A 20,244-nucleotide genomic window follows, 5' to 3' on the forward strand; every position below is an offset into this window, starting at 1 on the left:
TCAGAATCTTTCAGATTTTGGAATATTTGCATTATACAGTGTTTCTTTTCTTTCAAAAGAACTTCCTTTCATAATAATTCGAGCCAGCCTTTTAACCTTTTGTCAGTAATGTCTGTTGTTAAATCCTAATCTAATGGAAACGGTTACTCTATTTATAGCTCTCTTAATATTATTCTTGGTTTTACTTGCTGCTTATCACTACAACAAAGAATATGTGGAAATAAGCACTATGTACCACAGCAAATATACTGTGTGTCATCAATATTAGTCTAAAATAGTAACTGTTTTCTTTGGTGAGCATAGGAATTGAAGCAGAATTCATGTGCTGGTATTTCCTTCTTGATATTTACAAGCATAAAAGACTTTTGGGAAGAATTTGTGGTAAATATGCCATAAAGTATGTATCTTTGAGTGTTAATAAGTTATTTCTTACTAAAAAATGTAGGAATATTTATTACAGATGAAATAACTAATAAAGTTTAGACTTTCTCAACTATGTCTCTATATTATCCTAAAGTAGAAAGCTAGTCAATAAAAAGTTGTTTAAGTATCTTAAAAGTATTTTTTAATCACAATTACTTCTAGATTTAAATATAAGGCAAGTCTTTTTTTATTTTATAAACCATTTTGGCTTTAAGTGTTTTCATTTTTTAAAATAATAAGTCTCTTCCTCAAATATTGTCTTCTTAACCACTCATATCTGCTATTTATGGTTCTGTGTGCTGGTTAGTTTCAAAACAAAAGCCCAGATCCTATGTGGTTGAACAAGGCTTTGTAAGTAATTCCCAGGCAGCTAAAATATATACTGATTTCATACTTGACATTTTATTAGTTGGAGCTATAGTCATTTGAAGATGGTTTGAATTTAAGATTGTTATTGCTCTTTTCTGATAGGTTTTGTCAGTGAAAATTAAATCCAGTGGCACTTTCTGTAAATTTAGGTGATTACTCTGTTCTTTTCTAGCCTGTGTTCCTTCTTAATAAATTAGGTTCAAGATTATTTATAAATTATTGCAGACCATTGGGAGTTACCTGGTTCCATACTACTATCTCTAGGTTGCTTGTCCCTTCATAAATTATTTTGCCCAGTAATTTGGGTGACTGTTATATGGTTTTGGAAATAATCCAGTTATTAAGACTTGGGGCAAATTAATAGCTCTTAACCAAAAATTGGAACCCAATTCATGCTAATCCCTATGCATACATTAATTGCAACACCATGGATCAAACGATCTATGGAACTAGCTAGAGCCTACCTTCAAATTGATGCAAATTGGGCTGGGCACAGTAGCTCACGCCTGTAATCCCAGCACTTTGGGAAGTAGAGGTGGGTGGTCACCTGAGGTCAGGAGTTTGAGACCAGTTGGGCCAATATGGCAAAAGCCCATCCCTACTAAAAATACATAAAATTAACCAGGCATCGTGGTGGGCACCTGTAATCCAAGCCACCTGGGAGGCTGAGACAGGAGAACTGCTTGAACCTGGGAGGTGGAAGTTGCAGTGAGCTGAGATCGTGCCATTGCACTCCAGCCTGGGCGACAGAGCGAGACTCTGCCTCAAAAAAAAAAAAAAAAAAAAAATTAGTGCAAATTGGTACAGGAGTTTAAAGTTTGGATTGGGGAATTTTCCAAAAAGACCTAAACAATCACTATCCCTATTTGAAAGAGGAAAATTTGAACAACACATGAAAGAAAAAATTGATAAGTTGGACTTCATCAAAACTGAGAACTGCTCATCTTCCTAAAATACTGCCAAGCGAATGAAAAGACAAACCACACAGTGGGGGAAAATATTTACAAATTACATTCCTAATAAAGGACTCATATATGAAATATATAAAGAATGATTGAAGATAATAAGGGATAATAAGGAAAGTGATAGGAGGCTAGCAAGATGGCTGAATAGGAACAGCTCTGGTCTGCAGCTCCCAGCAAGATAGACGCAGAAGGCGGATGATTTCTGCATTTCCAACTAAGGTACCTGATTCATGTCATTGGGACTGGTTGGATGGTGGGTGCAGCCCACAGAGGGCGAGCTGAAGCAGTGTGGGGGTCACCTCACCCAGAAAGCACAAGGGGCTGGGGAATTTTCTCCCTTACCCAAGGGAAGCCATGAGGGACTGAGCCTAAGGAACTCTAGTACAGATATTGCGCTTATCCCATGGTTTTCACAACCTGCAAACCAGGAGATTCCCTCTGGTGCCTACTCCACCAGGGCCATGGGTTTCAAAAACAAAACTGGGCGGCCATATGGGCAGACACCGAACTAGCTGCAGAAGTTCTTTTTTTCCATACCCTAGTGGTGCCTGGAACACCGGTGAGACACAACCATTCGCTGCCCTGAAAAGGGGTACTGAAACCAGGGAGCCAAGTGGTCTGGCTCAGCAGGTCCCACTGCCATGGAGCCCAGCAAACTAAGATCCACTGGCTTGGAATTCTCTCTGCCAGCACAGCAGCAGTCTGAGATTGACCTGGGACGCTTGAGCTTGGTGTGGGGAGGGGAGTCCTTCATTTGAGGACTGCTTGAGTAGGCAGTTTTACGCTCACAGTGTAAGCAAAGCCACTGGGAAGTTTGAACTGGCTAGAGCCTCCTGCAGCTCAGGAAGGCTACTGTGGCCAGACTGCCAGATTTTCCTTCTCTGGCCAGAGCATCTCTGAAAAAAAGGGAATACCTCCAGTCAGGGACTTATAGATAAAAACCCCATCTCCCTGGGACAGAGCACCTGGGGAATGGGGGCGGCTGTGGGTATAGCTTCAGCAGACCTAAATGTCCCAGCCTAATGGCTCTGAAGAGAGCAGCGGACCTCCCAGGACGATGTTTGAGCTCTGCTAAGGGTCAGACTGCCTCCTCAAGTGGGTCCCTGACACCTGTGTATTCTGACTAGGAGACACCTCCCACTAGGGGCTGATAGACACATCATACAGGAGAGCTCTGGCTGGCATCTGTCAAGTGCCCCTCTGGGCCGAAGCTTCCAGAGGAAAGTTCAGGCAGCAACCTTTGCTGTTCTGTAGCCTCTGCTAGTGATACCCAGGCAAACAGGGTCTGGAGTGGACATCAAGGAAATTCCAGCAGACCTGCTGCAGAGGGGCCTGACTTTTAAAAGGAAAACTAACAAACAGAAAGAAAGAGCACATCCACTGAGAGACCCCATTCAAAGGTCACCAACATCAGAGACCAAAGGTAGATAAAACCACAAAGATGGGGAGAAACCAGTGCAAAAAGGCTGAAATTCCAAAAACCAAAACACCTCTTTTCCTCTAAAGGATCACAGCTCCTCACCAGCAAGGGAACAAAACTGGACGGAGAATGAGTTCGATGAATTGACAGAATTAGGCTTCAGAAAGTGGATAATAACAAACTCTTCTGAGCTAAAGAAGCCTGTTCTAACCCAATGAAAGGAAGCCAGGAAACTAGAAAAAAGGTTAGACAAATTGCTAAGTAGAATAAGTGGTGTAGAGAACAAAATAAATGACTTGATGAGCAAGTGGAAGAAATTATATCAGTGATTGAAGATCAACTTAATGAAATAAAGAAAGAAGACAAGATTAGAAAAAAAATAAAAAGAAATGAATAAAGCCTCCTAGAAATATGGGACTATGTGAAAAGACCAAATCTACATTTGATTGGTGTACCTGAAAGTGATGAGAAGAATGGAACCAGTTGGAAAACACTCTTCAGGATATTATCCAAGAGAACTTCCCCAACCTAGCAAGGGAGGCCAACATTCAAATTCAGGAAATACAGAGAACAGCACAAAGATACTCCTCGAAAAGAGCAACCCCAAAACACATGATTGTCAGATTCGCCAAGGTTAAAATGAAGGAAAAAATGTTAAGCACAGCCAGAGAAAGGTTGGGTTATCCACAAAGGGGAGTCCATCAGTCTAACAGCAGATCTCTCTGCAGAAACCCTAGAAGCCAGAAGAGAGTGGGGGCCAATATTCAACGTTCTCAAAGAAAATAATTTTCAACCCAGAATTTTACATCCAACCAAACTACGCTTCATAATTTAAGGAGAAATAAAATCTTTTACAGACAAGCAAATGCTGAGAGATTTTGTCACCACCAGGCCTGCCTTACACAATATCCTAAAGGTGACACTAAACATGGAAAGGAACAGCCAGTACCAGCCACTCCAGAAACATACCAAATTGTGAAAAACATTGACACTATGAAGAAACTGCATCAACTAAAGGACAAAACAACCAGCTAGCATCATAATTACAGGATCAAATTCACACAGAACAATATTAACCTTAAATGTAAATGGGATAAATGCCCCAATTATAAGACACAGACTGCCAAATGGGATAAAGAGTCAAGACGCATCAGTGTGCCGTATTCAGGAGACACATTGGCATGCAAAGACACACATAGGCTCAAAATAAAGGGATGGAGGAATATTTACCAAGCAAAAAAGCAGGAGTTGGGATCCTAATCTCTGATAAAACAGACTTTAAACAAACAAAGATCAAAAGAGAAAAAGAAGAGCATTATATAATGGTAAAGGGATCAATGCAGCAAGAAAAGCTAACTACCCTAAATATATATGCACCCAATACAGAAGCAACCAGATTCATGAAGCTAGTTCTTAGAGACCTACAAAGAGACTTAGACTACCACACCATAATAGTGGGAGACTTTAACACCCCACTGTCAATATTAGACAGATCAACGAGACAGAAAATTGACAAGGATATTCAAGACTTGAACTCAGCTCTGGACAAAGCAGACCTAATAAACATCTGCAGAACTCTCCACCCCAAATCAACAGAATACACAATATTCGGAGTACCACATCACACTTATTCTAAAATTGACCACATAATTGGAAGTAAAAAGCTCCTCAGCAAATGCAAAAGAATGGAAATCATAACAAACAGTCTGTCAGACCGCAGTGCAAACAAACTAGAACTCAGGATCAAGAAACTCACTCAAAACCGCACAACTGCATGGAAACTGAACAACCTGCTCCTAAATGACTCCTGGGTACGTAACAAAATGAAGGCAGACATAAAGATGTTCTTTGAAACCAATGAGAACGAAGACACAATGTACCAGAATCTCTAGGACACATTTAAACCACTGTGTGGAGGGAAATTTATAGCACCAAATGCCCACCAGAGAAAGCAGAGAAGATGTAAAATTGACACGCTAACATCAAAATTAAAAGAACTAAAGAAGAAACAGCAAACAAATTCAAAATCTGGTAGAAGACAAGAAATAACTAAGACCAGAGCAGAACTGAAGGAGATAGAGACACAAAAAACCCTTAAAAAAATCAATGAATCCAGGAGCTGTTTTTTTTTTTTTTGTAAAGATCAACAAAATAGATAGCCAGACTAATAAAAAAGAAAAGGGAGAAGAATCAAATAGACCAAATAAAAAAAATATAGGGTATATCACCACTGATCCCATAGAAATACAAACTACCGTGAGAGAATACTATAAACACCTCTATGCAAAGAAACTAGAAAATCTAGAAGAAATGGATAAATTCCTGGACACACACCCTCCCAAGTCTAAACCAAGAAGAAGTTGAATTCCTGAATAAACCAATAACAAGTTCTGAAATTGAGGCATGAATTCATAGCCTACCAACCAAGAAAAAGTCCAAGAACAAATGGATTCACAACCAAATTATACCAGAGTGACAAAGAGAAGCTGGTACCATTCCTTCTGAAATTATTCCAAACAATAGGAAAAGAGGGAATCCTCCCTAACTCATTTTATGAAGCCAGCATCATCCTGATACCAAAACCTGGCAGAGACACAACAAAAAAAGAAAATGTCAGGCCAATATCCTTGATGAACATCAAGGTGAAAATCCTCAATACAATACTGGCAAACCGAATCCAGCAGCAAATCACAAAGCTTATTTGACACTCTCAAGTTAGCTTCTTACCTGGGATGCAAGGCTGGTTCAATATATGCAAATCAATAAACATAACCCATCATATAAACAGAAGCAATCACAAAAACCTCATGATTATCTCAATAGATGCAGAAAAGGCCTTTGACAAAATTCAACACCCCCTCATGGTAAAAGTTCTCAATAAAGTGGGTATTAATGGAATGTATCTCAAAATAATAAGAACTATTTATGACAAACCCACAGCCATCATGCTGAATGGGCAAAAACTGGAAGCATTCTCTCTGAAAATCGGCAAAAGACAAGGATACCCTCTCTCACAGCTCCTATTCAACATAGCATTGGCAGGTCTTGCCAGGGCAATCAGGCAAGAGAAACAAACAAATGGTATTGAAATAGGAAAAAAGGAAGTCAAATTATCTCTGTTTGCAGATGACATAATTTTATATTGAGAAAACCCCATCGTCTCAGCCCCAAATCTCCTTAAGCTAATAAGCAACTTCAGCAAAGTCTCAGGATACAAAATCAATATGCAAAAATTACAAGCATTCTTATACACCAATAACAGACAGAGAGCCAAATCATGAGTGAACTCTCATTCACAATTGCTACTAAGAATATAAAATATGCAGGAATACAACTTACAAGGGATGTGAAAGACCTCTTAAAGGAGAACTATAAACCACTGCTCAAGGAAATAAGAGGGAACACAAACAAATGGAAGAATATTCCATGCTCATGGATGGAAAGAATCAATATTGTGAAAATGACCATACTGCCCAAAGTAATTTATAGATTCAATGCTATCCCCATCAAGCTACCACTGACTTTCTTCACAGAATTGGGAAAAAAATAAAATAAAATAAAATAAAATAAAATAAAATAAAAACTACTTTAAACTTTATATGGAACCAAAAAAGAGCCCGCATAAATAAGACAATCCTGGGCAAGAAGAAAAAAGCTGGAGGCATCATGCTACCAGACTTCAAACTCTACTACAAAGCTACTGTAACCAAACAGCATGGTACTGGTACCAAAAGAGATATATAGACCAATGGAACAGAACAGAGGCCTCAGAAATAGCACTGCACATCTACAACAATCTGATCTTTGACAAACCTGACAAGAACAAGCAATGGGGAAAGGATTCCCTATTTAATAAATGGTGCTGGGAAAACTGGCTACCATATGCAGAAAACTGAAACCGGACCCCTTCCTTACACCTTATACAAAGACCAACTGAAGATGGAACAAAGACTTAAAAGACCTAGAACTGTAAAAATCCTAGAAGAAAACCTAGGCAATACCATTCAGGACACAGGCATGGGCAGAGACTTCATGTCTAAAACACCAAAAGCAATGGCAACGAATGCCAAAATTTACAAATGGGAACTAATTAAACTAAAGAGCTTCTGCACAGCAAAAGAAACTATCATCAGAGTGAACAGGCAACCTACAGAATGGGAGAAAAAATGTGCAATCTATCCATCTGACAAAGGGTTAATATCCAGAATCTATAAAGAACTTAAATTTACAAGACAAAACAAACAACCTCATCAAAAAGTGGGTGAAGGATGTAAACAGATACTTCTCAAAAGAAGACATTTATGCAGCCAACAGACATATGAAAAAATGCTCATCATCACTGGTCATCAGAGAAATGCAAATCAAAACCACAATGAGATACCATCTGACGCTAGTTGGAATGGCGATCATTAAAAAGTCGGGAAAGAACAGATGCTGGAGACGATGTGGAGAAACAAGAACACTTTTATACTGTTGGTGGGAATTTAAATTAGATCAACCATTGTAGAAGACAGTGTGCTTCTTCCTCAAGAATCTAGAACCAGAAATACAATTTGACCCAGTAATCTCATTACTGGGTGTATACCCAAATGATTATAAATTATTCTACTATAAAGACCCATGCACGAGTATGTTTATTGCAGCGCTATTCACAATAGCAAAGACTTGGAACCAACCCAAATGTCCATCAATAATAGACTGGATAAAGAAAATGTGGCACATATATGCCATGGAATACTATGCAGCCATAAAAAAAATGATGAGTTCATGTTTTTGCAGGGACATGGATGCAGCTGGAAACCATCATTCTCAGCAAACTATCGCAAGATCAGAAAACCAAACACCGCATGTTCTCACTCATAAGTGGGAGCTGAAAAATGAGAACACATGGACATAGGGGAACATCACACACCAGGGTCTGTCCTGGGGGTGGGAGGCTAGGGGAGGGATAACATTAGGAGAAATACCTAATGTAAGTGATGTGTTGATGGGTGCAGCAAACCACCATGGCATGTGTATACCTATGTAACAAAACTGCACATTCTGCAAATGTATCCCGGAACTTAAAGTATAATTTTAAAAAAAAAAGAAAGAAAGAAAAAGAAAATAGGGGAAGTGATAGCCCACGGGTATAGGTTTCTTTTTGGGGGTGATAAAATCTTTTTGGAATTAAATAGTGATAATAGTTGTACAATTCTCTATATACTAAAACTCACTAAGCTTTATACATACATATGTTTTTACTGTGCTTTACTTCATTATGTTTCCCAGATGCTGCCTTTTTTTTACAAATTGGAGGTTTGTAACAATCCTGTGTAGAGCAAGTCTATTGGCATCATTTTTCCAACAATGTATGCTCACTTCATATCTCTGTGTCACATTTTAGTTATTCTCACAGTATTTGAAACATTTTCATTATCATTATATCTGTTATGGTGATCTGCGATAAGAGATCTTTGTTTTTGTTTTTGTTTTCTGGGATAGGGTCTCACTCTGTCACACAGGCTGGAATGCAGTGACACGATCATGGCTCACTGCAGCCTTGACCTCCTAGGCTCAAGTGATCCTCCCAACTCAGCCTGCCAAGTTGTGGGACTACAAGGTGTGCGCCACCACGCCCGGCTAATGTGTGTGTGTGTGTGTGTGTGTATGATATTTCGCCATGTTGCCCAGGCTGGCCTCAAACTCTTGAGATCAAGCTATCTGCCCCCTTGGCCTCCTTCTTAGTGCTCAGATTACAGGCATGAGCCACTGTGTGTGGGTGATAAGTGATCTTTGATATTACCATTGCTATTGTTTGGGGATGCCATGGACTGCACCCATATACAACAGGGTACTTAATAAATGTATTTTTATTATTAAGTGTATTTTATTATTAAAATATTATTAAATGTATTATTATTAAATGTATTTTATTATTAAGTACAACAGGGTACTTAATAAATGTGTGTTCTGAAACACACAACAAAAACAAAAACAAAGATCACCTTCTCCACTAACCAACTGTTCCCTCATATCTCCCCCTCTTTTGGGGCATCCCTATTCTCTGAGACAAAACGATATTGAAATTAAGTCAATTAATAATCCTACAATTAGTGTTCAAGTGAAAGGAAGAGTCTCATGTCTCTCACCTTAAAACACTAGAAATCATTAAACTTAGTGAAGAAGGCATGTTGACAACCAAGATAGCAAGGTTCTTGCACCAAACAGTCAGCCAAGTTCTGAATGCAAAGGAAAAGATGTGAATATAATTAAAACTGCTAGTTTTTCTTCATACCCCAGTGGTGCCTGGAATGCCAGTGAGACAGAACTGTTCACTCCCATGGAAAGGAGGCTGAAGCCAGGGAGTCAAGTGGTCTAGCTCAGCGGATCCCATCACCACAGAGCTTGGCAAGCTAAGATCCACTGGCATGAAATTCTCGCTGCGAGCACAGCAGTCTGAAGTTGACCTAGGACACTCAAGCTTGGTGTGGGAGGGGTGTCCACCATTACTGAGGCTTGAGTAGGCGGTTTTCCCCTCACAGTGTAAACAAAGTCACCAGGAAGTTCAAACTGGGAAGAGCCCACCACAGCTTGGCAAAGCCGCTGTAGCCAGACTTCTTCTCTACATTCCTCCTCTCTGGGCAGGGCATCTCAGGAAGAAAGGCAGCAGCCCCAGTCAGGGGCTTATAGATAAAACTCCCATCTCCCTGGAACAGAGCACCTAGAGGAAGGGGCAGTTGTGGGCACAGCTTCAACAAACTTAAACGTTCCTACCTGTTGACTTTGAAGAGAGAGCACTAGATCTCCCATCACAGCGCTCCAGTTCTGCTAAGGGACAGGCTGTCTCCTCAAGTGGGTCCGTGACCCCTGTGCCTCCTGATGGGGAGACGCCTCCCAGCAGGGACCGACAGACATCTCATACAGGAGAGCACTGGCTGGCATCTGGCAGGTGCCCCCTAGTACAAAGCTTCCAAAGGAATAAACAAGCAGCAATCTTTGCTGTTCCGCAACATCCGCTGGTGATACCCAGCAAACAGGATCTGGAGTGGACCTCCAGCAAACTCCAGCAGACCTGCAGCAGAGGGGCCTGACTTTTAGAGGAAAACTAACAAACAGAAAGTAATAGCATCAACATCAACAAAAAGGACGTCCACACAGAAACAGCATACGAAGGTCCCAACATCAAAGACCAAAGGTAGATAAATCCACAAAAATGAGGAGAAACCAGCCCAAAAAGTCTGAAAATTCCAAAAAGCTGAATGCCTCTTCTCCCCCAAAGGATCACAACTCCTCACCAGCAAGGAAACAAAACTATGGAGAATGAGTTTGATGAATTGACAGAATTAGGCTTGAGAAGATGGGTAATAACAAACTCCTCTGAGCTAAAAAAGCCTGTTCTAACCCAATTCAAGGAAGCTAAGAACCTTGAAAAAAGGTTAGAGGTTTTGCTACCTAGAATAATTAGTTTAGAGAAGAAAATAAATGACTTGATGGAGCTGAAAAACACAGCACAAGAATTTCATGAAGCATGCACATGCATCAATAGCCAAATTGATAAAGTGGAAGAAAGGATATCAGAGATTGAAGACCAACTTAATGAAATAAATCGTGAAGATAAGATTAGAGAAAAAGAATGAAAAGGAATGGAAAAAGCCTCCAAGAAATATGGGGCTATGTGAAACGACCAAACCTACATTTGATTGTTGTAATGGAAAGTGATGGGGAGAATGGAACCAAGTTGGAAAACACTCTTCAGGATATTATTCAGGAGAACTTCCCCAACCTAGCAAGACAAGCCAACATTCAAATTCAGGAACTACAGAGAACAGCACAAGGATAATCCTCGAGAAGAGCAACCCCAAGACACATGATCATCAGATTCACCAAGGTTGAAATGAAGAAAAAAATGTTAAGGGCAGCCAGAGACAAAGATTGGGTTACCTACAAAGGGAAGCCCATCAGACTAACAGTGGATCTCTCTGCAGAAACCCTACAAGCCAGAAGAGAGTGGGGGTCAATATTCAACATTCTTTTTTTAAAAAAAATTTAAATGAGAAATTTCATTTTATTGAATAAAAACATGATTATACAAACATGAAAATATATTCAAATATTTTAATACATTAATTTTTTGTAACTTCATATGCTTCATATAAAAGCATTGAGTTCAAAGCAATATTATACTTGCTAATAATTACCAAAATCCTGATTTTGCTGTACTTTTTTCATCAGGAATTCTGGGACACTTCCCAACTAAACAGATTAAGTTTCTAGAAAAATAAAAAATTGACAAATCTTCCAAATAAGAGCAATTTGCGGGTGGGAAATACCAGTTCTCTAGGAAAGCACAACTAAACCATAGGGTACATTTAAGTCACAAAGTTTTTAAAAATTTGAACAATTCTTGTCCAGGTGTGGTGGCACATGCCTGTAATTCTAGCACTTTGGGAGGCTGAGGTCAGGAGCTCAAGACCAGCCTGGCCAACATGGTGAAACCCTGTCTCTACTAAAAATACAAAAAGTTGCCAGGTGTATTGGCAGGTGCCTGTAATCCCAGCTACTTGGGAGGCTGAGGCAGGAGAATCACTTGAACCCAGGAGGCAGAAGTTGCAGTGAGCTAAGATAGTACCATTGCACTCCAGCCTGAGAGACAGAGCAAGACTCTGTCTGAAAAATAAATAAATAAAATGAAATTCTTACAGTTCCCTTTCAAAAAGCACACTAACTGTGTTTTAAATACATATCTTAAATATCTAAAGCAAATTTTTTCTCCATAGCTCCCCCAATTCCCAAAAATCCTGGTGAAATGGATAGCAAGTGTGTAATGAGAAGGTGCCGTGGACACTGGCTATATGTGAGATATTCGGATTGCCACACTTCCTGTGAGTAAAGCAATTAGGGTAGAAATATGGACTGCAGCCTATATAATTTGTTCTTTAGAAGGTGGTTTTATAGGCATAAAATTGTCAGATAATGTTTAAAGACCTTTTCCTGGCCCAACAATATTAATCATGCTCATTATAGAACAGTTGGGAAATGCAGAAAAGAAAATAATAACACTATCATCTTAACACAGAGATACCTACTGGCAACATTTTGGTGTTTGTTTCCTGTCTTTTTCCTAAGCACACAAAAATACAAATATATACATATAAAAATGCAGTTACATTGTTGACAGAATTTAATATTTTGCTTTCTTCACTGAATACAATGGTCTTGTGTTGCTCTCCCTTCCCTTTATATATTCTTCATCAGAATTTGTATTAATTCCCCAAAAAATCTTTCATTGACTGAATATACCATAATGTAAAATGATTGAAATTATATTTATGATTTTATAATTTTTTAGTTATATTTTGTATATTCATATTTGTTATTTTGCATAAAATTTTAAAAGCTATAAAATGAAAGTATTGTCACATTTTTGACAACTGATGCTTCTCAGCATGCAGTTCAACTGGTTCAAGGCCTCTTTATGCTTTCCTAAATCCTCAAAGGCTGGAAAGGGACAGCAGGTTAGACACTGCACAGGGATATTACACCCCAGCATTGAAGGTCACATTCCAGGAGGTCCAGTCGAAAGTTGCAGATACCATGTTAACTCACACATGGATAACTGAAAGTCTGTTTGTAAAGTTCACATGTTAAACTCCTACAAGCTGTAAAACAGTTGATAGGTTTGTGATCCAACGTATTCCTTTCATGGTGTATAAAATGGATGTTGTTACCTGAACCTAAAATGAGAGTTCCACCTTGCTGAGCTGGATCTCCTTGAAAATCAAAGAGAGGGCCAGTCACTGCCCACCACAAGCTCCAAAGGCTTCCTGAGAGTTTACGTGGGGGCTCTGTCCTGATGAGGCCATTTCTTCACCTCTTTTCATTCCCAATCTTTTATAAATTTCCCTCTCAGGATGAAATAGATTTCATGAGAATATCCAGGCAGTTTGCAAAAAGGCTCAATAGGATGGTAGGATGACTGTTCAATCACTATAAGGATGACATTTGCTTCTTGTAAGAAACTCTTCAGGATTTTTCACAGAGCCTCTACATATTCCTTGCAAATGTAAAACAGGAAATGCTGCACAAACAGTACCATGGTGCGGCGCTCCCGGAGGAGAGCTCCAAATGGCACCCACTGCCCGTGGAAGTCCAGCACTGGTAGCTCGGCTATGGCAGCCACCAGGGACTGCCCATGCTCAGGGCCACTCAGGGCCTGGACAGGGGCAACACCACCGCTGAACTTCAACATTCTTAAAGAAAATAATTTTCCACTCAGAATTTCATACCCAGCCAAACTAGCTTCATAAGCAAAGGAGAAATAAAATCCTTTACAGACAAACAAATGCTGAGAGATTTTGTCACGACCACTCCTGCCTTACAAGAGCTCCTAAAGGAAGCGCTAAATATGGAAAGGAAAAATCGGTACCAGCCACAGCAAAAACACACCAAATTATAAAGGCCATAAACACTATGAAGAAATTGCATCAGCTAATGTGCAAAATAACTGGCTAGCATCATAATGACAGGATCAAATTAACACATAACAATATTAACCTTAAATGTAAATGGGCTAAATGCCCCAATTAAAAGATATAGACTGGCAAATTGGATAAAAAGTCAAGACCCATTGGTGTGCAGTATTCAGGAGACCCATCTTATGTGCAAAGACACACATAGGCTCAAAATAAAGGGATGGATGAATATTAACCAAGCAAATGGAAAGAAAAACAAAAGCAGTAGTTGCAATCCTAGTCTCTGATAAAGCAAACATTAAACCAACAAAGATCAAAAAAGACAAAGAAGGGCATTACATAATGATAAAGGGATCAATGCAGCAAGAAGAGCTAACTATCCTAAATATATATGCACCCAATACAAGAGTACCCAGATTCATGAAGCAAGTTCTTAAGATCTACAAAAAGACTTAGAATCCCACCCAATAATAGTAGGGGACTTTAACACCCCACTGTCAATATGAGACAGATCAATGAGACAGAAACTCAACAATGATATTCAGGACTTGAACACGGCTCTGGACCAAGTGGACCTAATAGACATCTATAGAGCTCTCCACCCAAAATCAGCAGAATATACATTCTTCTCAGCACCACATCACACTTTTTCTATAATTGACCACATAATTGGAAGTAAAACACTCCTCAGCAAATGCAAAAGAACGGAAATCATAAAAAACAGTCTCTCAGACCACAGTGCAATCAAATTAGAACTCAGGATTAAGAAGCTCACTCAAAACTGCACAACTACATGGAAACTGAGCAACCTGCTCCTGAATGACTACTGGGTAAATAACAAAATTAAGGCAGAAATAAAGATGTTCTTTGAAACCAATGAGAACAAAGAGAAAATGTATGAGAATCTCTGGGACACATTTAAAGCAGTGTGTAGAGGGAAATTTATAGCACTAAATGCCTACAAGAGAAAGCAGGAAAGATCTAAAATTGACACCCTAACATCGCAATTAAAAGAACTAGAGAAGCAAGAGCAAGCAAATTCAAAAGCTAGCAGAAGGCAAGCTTTTCAACAGATTTTCAGTGTAGACAAAACAGCCCTGTGCAGAAAGAAGCTGCCACCTAGGACTTATATAGCTAGACAGGAGAAATCATTTCCTGGCTTTAAAACTTCAAAGGACAGGCTGACTTGTTTGTTAGGGGATAATGCAGCTGATTACTTTAATTTGAAGCCAATGCTCATTTTCCATTTTGAAAATTCTAGTGCCCTTAAGAATTATGCTAAATCTACTCTGCTTATTCTCTATAAATGGAACAACCAAGTCCATATAACAGCATATCTGTTTACAGCACTACAGCATGGTTTATTGAATATTTTAGGCCTACTGTTAAGACCACCTCAGAAAAAAAAAATCCTTTCAAAATATTACTTCTCATTGAAAATGCATCTAGTCACACAAGAGCTCTGATGGAGATGTATAAGAAGATTGATGTTGTTTTCTTTCCTGCTTATGTGGCATTCATCCTGCAGCCTAGAGATCAAAGAGTAATACTGATTTTCAAGTCCTGTTATTTAAGAAATACATTTCATAAGACTATGGTTGCCAGAGATAATGACTCCTCTGATGAATCTGGGAAAAAGTAAATTATACCTTCTAGAAGTGATTCATCATTCTCGCTGCCATTAAGAACATTTGCACTTCATGGGAGGAGGTCAAAATATCAACATTAACGGGAGTTTGGAATAAGTTGATTCCAACCCCAAGGATGACTTTGAGGGGTTCAAGACTTCACTGGAACAAATAACTGCAGATTTGGTGGAAATAGCAAGAAAACTAGAATTAGAAGTGGAGCCAGAAGATGTAACAGAATTGCTGCAGTCTCATGTTAAAACTTTTTAATAAATGAGGAATTGCTTTTTATGTATAAGCAAAGAAAGCAGTTTCTTGGAATAGAATCTACTCCTGGTGGAGATGCTGTGAACATTGTTGAAATGACAACAAAGGACTTATAATATTACATAAACATATTTGATAAAGCAGTGGTGGGGTTTGAGAGCATAGACTTTAATTTTAAAAGAAGTACTGCTGTGGGTAAAATGTTATCAACCAGAATCACATGATGTAGAGAAATGGTATAAAAGAAAGGGTCAATGAATTTGGCAAACTTTACTGTTTTCTAGATTTAAGAAATTGCCACAGCTACCTCATTCTTTACGTGCCACCACCCTGATCATTCAGCAGCCATAAACATCAAGGCAAGACCCTCCATCAGTAAAAAGATTACAACTCACTGAAGGTTTGGATGATTGTTAGCATTTTCAGGCAAGCACTAAAATATTTTCAATAAAAGAATGTGCATTATTTAGACATAATGCTATTGCACACTTAATAGACTACAATATAGTGTAAACATAACTTTTATATGAAATAGAAAACTAAAAATTCATGTGACTCACTTTATTGTGATACTTACTTTGTTACAATATTTGCTTTCTTGTAGTGGTCGGGAACTGAATTTGCAGTATTTCCAAGGTATTCTTGTACTTTAACTGGATGAATTGTATTTTCATGAATTAAACTTCAATAAACTTGTTTTGTGAAAATTTGATAATATAAGAAAATTTTAAAAACACAAAATATTTGAATAGACACTTCACCATAAATAGAGATAGCAATAGCAAATAAATGCAGGAAAAGAAGCTCAGTATCGTTAGCTATTAGGGGAATGCAAATTAAAACCACAATGAGATACCACCACTTACCTATTACAATGGCTTAAAAATGGACCATATAAAACAATAGCAAGGATATGGAGCAATTAGATCTCCTACATACACTGCAGATGGAAATGCAAATTGGTACAACTACTTTGAAAAACAGTTTGGCAGCTTCTTAAGTTAACCATACAACTACCATATGAATCAGTCATTTCATTCTTAGATATTTAATCAAGGCAAATAAAAGAATATATCTACACAAAGACGTGTATACAAATAATCATAGCAACTTAATTTGTAAAACTGGAAATAATTCAAAGGTTCATCACAGTTGAATGAATAAACAAATTGTAGTATATGCATTCTGGCAGGCAGAAGAAAAAGTGTACTAGAGATCAGAAGACCTGTATTCCAGTTCTGGAGTTTCATGAGTTAGAATAAGTACAGTAACATTAAAATTTGTCACTGTTCTTATTTAGACAATGAAGGAAATAATATTTCCCTTTTTTATATGTTGGTTCTAAAACTCAAATGAGGTAAATATATGGAATTATTTGGTAAGCTATAATTTTATGACATTTTATTGGTTTTTAACTTCTTGATTTTTTTCTGATTGCATCTATGAAATTATATTTTCTGAAATTTTAGTTTTTCTTTCTTCAGATGTATTATCATATTAAAGAAGGCTATAGCCTTAGAACATTTTCTTTAAGTCCTTAACTAATAACTGATACATTTTGACATTCTTGGAAGGTTCATTTGTGTTTGATAATTTACTTCCTGTGAAACACAGAAGGCTAGTATAAGGGGTAACAAGAATATCATCATGACTGATTGTTGATTTTTTAGCACATTAACAAATATTTATATTCAGTCTTTGAATTATATGTTTTGGGTTCCTGCCCCCAATAAAAGATTTTGGGCACTCAAATATCCAGTCCATGTTTACTCTTGCATGGCCAATCTCAAATAATGCCTTCAAATTGGAGCATATCTTTATTGTTAGAAAATATAATTATGAATAACACATGTAAGTTAGGCTCCAAAGTTCTGCAGGTTTCTTCTCTCTGGTTTACTGTCCCTCTTAAAAACATTTTTGTGTAAAAACATAAAACTGAATGAAGCTAATTTCACCAAAGAATGTATATATTTAAGTAAGTCAAGCACTGGACTGTTACACATCATTATGCTACTTAATAGTCTCAATTTGGCTTTTATTGGCTTAAACTATATTGATGATTTACTGTACATGAACTGTCTATCGCAGCGATATATTTCTTGGTAAATATAGAATGAAAAAAAGAAAAAGAGAGAAAAAAAAAAAGCCCAAGCAGAAGAAAGGTGGTTTTCCCCATCAGGGGAAAAATGGTTTCTGGTTTGTCAGTTCTACAAAAGAGGATGGTGCTTTTTTCCAGATGGTGGAAGAAGGCTTATTTTGTGGCGGCTTCTTCTTCTTCTTCTTTCTTTTTTCTTCTTTCTTCTTCTTCTTCTTTTCTTCTTCTTCTTCTTCTTCTTCTTCTTCTTCTTCTTCTTCTTCTTCTTCTTCTTCTTCTTCTTCTTCTTCTTCTTCCTCTTCTTCTTCTTCTTCTTCTTCTTCTTCTTCTTCTTCTTCTTCTTCTTCTTCTTCCTCTTCTTCTTCTCCTCCTCCTCCTCCTCCTTTTCTTCTTCTTCTTATTCTCCTCTTCCTCCTCCTCCTCCTCCTTCTTCTCCTCCTCCTTCTCCTCCTTCTTCTTCTTCTTCTGATGGGGTCTTTCTCTGTTGCCCAGGCTGGAGGGCAGTGGCACAATCTCAGCTCACTGCAAGCTGCGCCTCCCGGGTTCGTACCATTCTCCTGCCTCAGCCTCCTGAGTAGCTGGGACTACAGGCGCCCGCCACCGCACCAGGCTATTTTTTTGTTTTTGTTTTTGTTTTTGTTTTGGTGTGTGTGTGTGTGTATTTTTAGTAGAGACGGAGTTTCACCATGGTCTCGATCTCTTGATCTCGAGATCCGCCCGCCTCAGCCTCCCAAAGTGCTGGGATTACAGGCGTGAGCCACCGCTCCCAGCCTATTTGGCTTCTTCTTTTAATAGGAGCTCGTTTCTTCTTCATGATGGTCATCTGTCCTGACAGATAGCCCTTTAACTTGCTTATGAATTTTAGAAAATTCTTTGGATCATGTTGTGTTTGCATATGTATTTGTTCTTTGTCATTGCTATGCCATGTTTATTTTAGTTTACCTCCCTCTCTCTTTCTGTCTCTGTCTAGTCAGACAATCGTGAGGATTAATTTCTGAAAAGCTAGCAAAGGCTAATATTCTTTTTTAATCCCTTTCACTACCTCTGTCTTCTATAAAGATTTAACTCTGAGGGGGTTATGTAATTAACAGTCACCAATTCTGTTTGTTTTTACCCCTCTACAAGGAAATAGACTAAATAGCCAAGTTGCAAGATACCACTGCTTCTTTTAAGAATGATGGGTTTCCCAGGTGATACTTGAAAGAAGAGATAATGACCACCTATCTCCTTCATCCTGGTCACACAGAAAGGTAGGTGAGTAACAGCTCCTCTAGGATACATATCTACATTTGCACTATTATGTGACTCACTCTATCTGCTTCTTCAAAACATTGCTTCTTATTATGTTTGCCTATGTGATGATAGTCAACTCACAAAAATAGCTGCTATTCAATGATGAGTACAAAATGAAAAACTTGGAAGATCAGGAAAATGCTTTCTTTCTTGAGGATCTTACAAGTTATTTAGCAGTTATTTATTGAACATCTACTATATGCAAGGCTTAGCACAGGGCCTTAGAAATGAATAACACTCACCCTGTCCTCGTGAAGCTCAGTATAGCAGAATGAAAACTAGTCAGAACCTTCTTAGTGTACTTCCTGACTGTGGAGGCAACTTGTGACCCTTTTCTTGACTACCCACAAAGATATTGTTATTGCATTTATAAATCATTAAAACTGTAGGATCAGAAGGGGACTTCTCAGGAACAGATATAGGTACACAAGATTGACTCTTTCATCATGATAGTTGTGGCAACAAGGAGCTGCAAATAACATGTTTGCTAGCATGGTCAGCTCAAATCTCAGTGCTTCAAGGGAATAGATTTTTCCACAGCTTGATAATACAAAGTTGGGCAGTAACCCTAAGATCCCTACAATATCAACTCTAGGAAAGCACCTCACTCTTGAACATGTCACACATCTAATAGAGATTTATGATTATATTTACATAAAGCTACATACCATTTTTTGAAATTTTCTTGTGTATGAATGAACCATGGAATATACTTTCTAATAATTTCAGATTAAATAAGATTTCCAGTTTCTTCTCGATTTTAACTGATTTTTTTACCTATCCAATAACCTTGACTCAGATGATTTATTCACACAGTAAACAAATTTTCCAAGGCATTCTTAATTTCAAACATTCTCTTTCATTATCTTTCTAAGCCTTCAGAATATCCCAAAACTTCTAATTTTTTTCTTTTATCTGTTTATTTTCTTGACACACCCTTAGGAGGTCCTAATGTCATGTGTCCTGAAATTCTAATTTTTTAATATCTAAGTTACACCTCCCAGATTGCATCCAGGACCAAGAAACAACACAAAACCCCCATGTGTCAGAACTTATGGCCTGATTTGGAGTTTGGAAAATACAGTCACTATACAACTAAAGTAATCTTTAAGGAATGGAAAAATTCCCAAAGCTGTGGAGTGGGAAGAATAATAAGAACCTCCACAAATCTTTGTTAGGCCACAATTTGCTTCTGGACCATAGTTTAATGATCTGACTTCTAGATAGAAAACATTTTTTGAACCACCTAAAATTATAAAATATCAAGTGGTTATCAGTGTAATGATTAACATTTTAATTTTAATGTTCTCAAAATGACTTATTATTTTAT

At 38.1% G+C, this 20,244-nt stretch overlaps 1 protein-coding gene and 1 pseudogene across 7 annotated transcripts in view; one reads left to right on the top strand and one right to left on the bottom strand.

Annotated features, from left to right (window-relative positions):
* Positions 1-20,244, top strand: part of ZC3H12B (zinc finger CCCH-type containing 12B) — a 442,284-nt gene that overhangs the window by 360,052 nt on the left and 61,988 nt on the right. For 3 of the 7 annotated variants that reach the window (XM_074028862.1, XM_015443848.4, XM_005593785.5), the window contains one exon: positions 18,747-18,871. The exons of 2 other annotated variants lie outside the window; for them this stretch is intronic. The gene's annotated coding sequence lies outside the window, so the exon portion shown is untranslated. Of the gene's footprint in view, positions 1-18,746; positions 18,876-20,244 lie in introns of all 7 variants that reach the window. 2 more of the 7 variants (XM_045383203.3, XM_065537868.2) reach the window with 2 other exon arrangements.
* LOC107128520 (peroxiredoxin-like 2C pseudogene) lies at positions 12,762-13,446 on the bottom strand (annotated as a pseudogene).

The sequence above is a fragment of the Macaca fascicularis genome, chromosome X (genome assembly GCF_037993035.2).
Source record: "Macaca fascicularis isolate 582-1 chromosome X, T2T-MFA8v1.1".
NCBI lineage: Eukaryota > Metazoa > Chordata > Mammalia > Primates > Cercopithecidae > Macaca > Macaca fascicularis.